Raw genomic sequence first — 4,979 nt, forward strand, 5'->3', positions numbered from 1 at the left:
GCAGAAGGCCCTGGGCAGGAGAGCTAGGTGAGGCGTCAGGCCATTCAACTCTGTGGTCCTAGGCCTGAGTCCAGAGCCGTACACATGCTGGATGCTCTGAACGGCATTGAACTGGGGTTAATCTCTCTCTTTGTACCCCATTTGTACCTGGAATGTGCTTGTTTCTGTGCTTTTGTCACACTGAATTGAGTTGAGTTGGATAACAGACAGGATCAGACACTCTAGAGATTGTGGCAGATTGTGACTCTGGAATGAACTAATAAATAAAAGATGGGGAGACAGATAAGAACAAGTCATGAAAAAAAGGCGCTTTTGAGCCAAATGCCAGGGTGATGTGAGGGCCCCAGGCAAGAATGCAGTCTGAGCTGCATTCCTTGAATTCCCAGGTCAAAGGAGGTGACAGTGGAACTGATCAGAACAGAAGAACACAACCAAACTGTTGTTTTCCCCACTGGGGAAGAAGGAGATCAGTAATGAAGGGTGTGTGTCCAGAGGAGGCTGAGTGGAGAAGCACTGGGAGGTGATAGCACCTTCAGGATGGTTGTCTTGGAAAAGAGTGACAGAGGGGCTGAGAGAGTTGACTTTGATAATGAAAGGCTGGAGTTGGGGGTAGGTTCAGGGAGACAAAAGCCAAAGTAGAATTTGACAGTGGCAGATTTTGGTGCAGAACGAGAGGGACTTGCTAATAGCTTGAGATGAATGAAGATGCCGTGCTCAGAGTTGGGAGGCCAGGAGCCCCCTGCCCTTAGGGAGCATATCGAGGGAGCAAAACTGGGTGACTTCCTACCAGGAGTGCAGAGAAGAGATTTCTTTTTATGAGATGGGAGAAGGTCACTTTCTGCTCTTTGGTGTTCTGGTTTGTTCACTGAATACTGTCTACTTGGGACTGTTTTTCCGTTTATTCGGTCCTCACCTTTTACTGAGTGCCTACTGTGAGCCAGTGAGGGCAGTGGTGGGTCAGTGGTAGAGTTCTCGCCTTCCATGCAGGAGACCCAGGTTCAGTTCCCAGCCAAGGCACCTCATGCTCAGCCACCACCCGTCTGTCCGTGGAGGCTGGCGTGTTGCAATGATGCTGAACAGGTTTCAGCAGAGCTTCCGGACTAAGACAGATTAGGAAGAAAGGCCTGGCAAGCCACTTCCTAAAATCAGTCAGTGAAAACCTTATGAATCATAACAGTCCATTCTGCAGTTGATCATGGGGATGGCACAGGACTGGGCAACATTTCGTTCCATTGTACGTGGGATTGCCATGAATTGGGGGCCGACTCGACAGCAGCTCACAACAACTATGAGCGAAACCATGCTACTTAGGTGTTTTTACAACTTTCTCATTCATTATAGGCTATAGGATGATAGGATGAATAACTGGAACTCAGTTGCCTGCAGAGGGGTCCTACAAGGGAGTTGGAGGGAGGCTGAGGAGATAGGAAAAGGCTTGGAGTAGATGGGGTGGGAAAGGGGAGGGGTTTCAGCCAGAGGACCCTGCAGAGGGCACATGTCATCACTCTGTAGAGGGCAGGAGCATGGAACTGTTTGTCACGTTCGGAACCCCTGAGGGCAGGGAGAAAGTGGAGCTGCTGTTTTCTCAAGGTAGAGGATTGTTTGGTATCTCAGATTTTGATGCTACTCAGCAAGAATTCATGGAGGGGACACTGTATGCCAGGTTCTGTTCTGGGCACTGGGGGAGCAGAGATCGAGGAATGCGACACAGTCCTTGCCTTCAGGAGTTTCCTCTGGGGGGGAGACGGAGAGGCCCGCACTCAGAGCACAGAGAGATCCCTGCTAACCGAAGCAGGTGCAACAGGCTGTGGGCAAACAGGAGAGAGTCTCTTTCTGTGTGGGGGTAGGGAGAATAGGAGGTCTTAACCAAAAGGGAATTTTTTGAAAGAATGTAAGGAGCTCGCAGAATCAAGGAGAAGACTGAAGAACCAGGCTGGGACAGGGCAGGAATCTAGGTATTCCTGGAAGGCTAGGTGGCAGGACCTACAAGAACAGTTCAGAACAGGAAGAGGCTGATCAGGACATGCTACTACTGGGATCAAGGACTCAGGTGGGGAGGCTAAGGTGAAGCCCAAACACCAGATAAGGACTCAGGTGGGGCGGCTAGGGTCAAGTCCAAATGCTGGATAAGGACTCAGGTGGGGCGGCTAGGGTCAAGTCCAAATGCTTGATAAGGACTCAGGTGGGGAGGCTAAGGTCAAGTCCAAATGCTGGATAAGTGAGCGTTCCCAGGGCCACAGTGTTCGACTTTAGCAATGGTGCTGTGTACTTCTTTGCCCCTTAGACAATAGAAAACCCACATTTTAAATTAAATTAAAATTTTTTAGTTGAGCTCTTCTAAGTAGACCCACACATGTATGCTCTACTAGTTATTACTGAGTGACTAAGTATTATAATTGAGCTGAAAATAATCTGCCGCCCATACTTGCTGGGTTGGTTACTAAGTATTGCCTGGGTTTTTGAGTAACAAAGTTGTGCTCTTTCCAAATGTTAATTTTGAGGACTGCAGATGCTAACCATCTGTTACATGACTAGCATTTTACAATATTTGATTAGCACTTTATATAGTTTAGGGAAGCTTGCCAGTGGAGTCTGTCCGTCAGATTAAGGACTTTGGTGGTGTGTCCTCTGTGGTTGCCCTTGAAGCTATGGCCTCCATTGTATGAGGTTCTGTAACTGAACGCCTCTTGGGTTCTTGTCCTGTCCCATTGGCTGATTGAAATATGACGGACACCAGTTGCAAGGGAAACAGAAAGTGGCAAGTTTATTACCTGTGCAGATAAGGAGCAACGCGGGGTCTAGTGACCAGAAGACTGCGAGCTCTCCCAGCTGGGGACTTGGGGATCTTTTATGGGGAGACTGGTTCTGGGTCTTACATGTCAGCCCCCCTTAGCCCACCCATTCTTGGAATTCCCCCCACCGTCCAAGTTTGGGAGTCCATTTGCCAAGTCTTCTTGGGCTGGATGTACAGGTGGATGGACTCCAGGTACAACGGTGGGCTGGTAAATCTGCTCCTGTCAGGAGGAGGGAGGTTCCGAGGTCAGGTTTTGCGCAGGCGTGGGTACCCGGCTGGAGCTGGTTCTCAAGGTGTAGCCTTCTGGCCTGGAAACTGTTACTAACAGAATGTTGCCTAGAGCATATCAGGGGTTAGTCATGAAGAAGAGAGAGTTAATGATCTTCCACGACAACTCTGTCTTATCTTGGGGTGCTTCCCAGGAGCCTCTAGCTAGGGTTTCAGTTCCTCTCTGTTGGGCTGAAGGGTGGCTAGTCAGACTGGTGGGTTGATGATTCATCACAGAAGGAAGCTGAGGAGCCCTGTCCCTGTTTACACTCTTCCTTAGAGTGGGAACCACCAGAGCCTATCGTGGAAGTAGAATTTGACCAGTCAGGGCCCATCCATCAGTTAGGACCCTTTTGGTTGCAACTGACGAAACCACAAAACCATGCTGCTTTGGCAAAAGGGAATTAACTGGCTCAGATCATTGAAAAGACTATGGGTGGGGCCACCTTCCCTTGGATGGTTTTAGGGCTCAAACGAACTCTTTGGACTTGGTTTCTCTCAAGGTCACAGCTCCGCCTTCTGCCGCGTGGCTTCAGTCTCAGGCTTCAAGAGGAGGCAGAATGGCTTCCCTGAGAGACTTTCAAATCCTCTCAGTTTCAAGTCTAACGGGAAGCAGCTGGGTGGAGTCTTTTCCTGTCATGCCTGTAGAGGCGATGAGATTCTCTCTGATTGGAACAGCTTAGGTCATGTGCCCATCCTTGAGCCAATCCTTGTGAACAAGTGGGTGTAGGGCTCTGATTGGTCATCCCTGAGGTGGAGCCCCACCCATACCTCCTGAACTGACAATGTGGATCCCCGGGTACACAGCAAGGCCTGTTACCAGAAGAAGGACTGGGTGGTGGCGGTAGAAAACTACCTGTCCTTCCCAGTGTCAAGAGCAAGAGCCTAAAGAACCAGGAAGACTTGGCCAACTTAGCTGTGGAAACAGACATTTTTTTTGTGGTTGCCAAAAAGATAATATGCTGGAAGTGGGATGAGGGTGACTCTGAAACCAGCTATTTAATAAGTTGTTTCCTTTGTTAGTTTAAGGATATCTGGTAGAGTTAATACTCTTGTTTTCCTTTTTAGGGAGGTCTTTCTCCTTTTTATCTTTCTTTGGAATTAAGGCCAGTTACTTAAGCTCTGTCTTTTAGCTCCATCATCTGGAACATAGGAACCTCTACCTCATAGAGAGGAAATCTGTACAAAGGAGAGAGTAGATTTCATTTAATTCAGTTTGACAATGCAGGAAGCCTGCTGTGGGCGGGGCACTGGGACCTGGCCATGTGCCGTCACAGGCATGGCAGCAGACCGTCTGGGCAGTATGGGGAGTGCTGTAAGAGCACCCTGACAGGGCACTGCAGCACCCCAGAGGACCAAGTGATTCCCTCTGTCCCCAGGGAAGACAGGAAGGGCTCCCCAGAGGAAGTAACACTGAGCTGGATCTGCAAGGGTGAATGGGGGTTCCTCACGTGGAGGAGATGGAGAAGAGGTCCAGGCAGGAGCCTACAGGGCAGTGAGCACAAAGAGGGGGACAGATTATAGGCAGAAAGTTTTGGAACAAGTCCTTACGTTCTAAAATCTACCATTAAAAAAAAAGCTCAAATTAGAGTTGTGTTCTTTAGAGAGAGGCATAGAGGTTAAAAATAGGGGCTTTGCAGACAAAAGATGCATACTGTGTGAGTCCATTTATATAAAACTAGAAAATGCAAACTAATCTAAAGTGACAGGGTAGGGTGGAGAGGGCAGGAGGGAGGATTGCAGAGAGGCATGAGGAAATTTTGAGGTGATGGATATGTTCACTCTTTCGACTGTGGTGATGGTTTCTCGGGTGTATGCATATGTCAAGATTTATCATAAAGAAAATGTTCTACATTCTACCTCGGTGAGTAGCTTCTGGGGTCTTAAAAGCCTGTGAGCAGCCATCTAAGATACTCCA

This window comes from Trichechus manatus, unplaced genomic scaffold (assembly GCF_000243295.1).
Source record: "Trichechus manatus latirostris isolate Lorelei unplaced genomic scaffold, TriManLat1.0 scaffold00138, whole genome shotgun sequence".
NCBI lineage: Eukaryota > Metazoa > Chordata > Mammalia > Sirenia > Trichechidae > Trichechus > Trichechus manatus.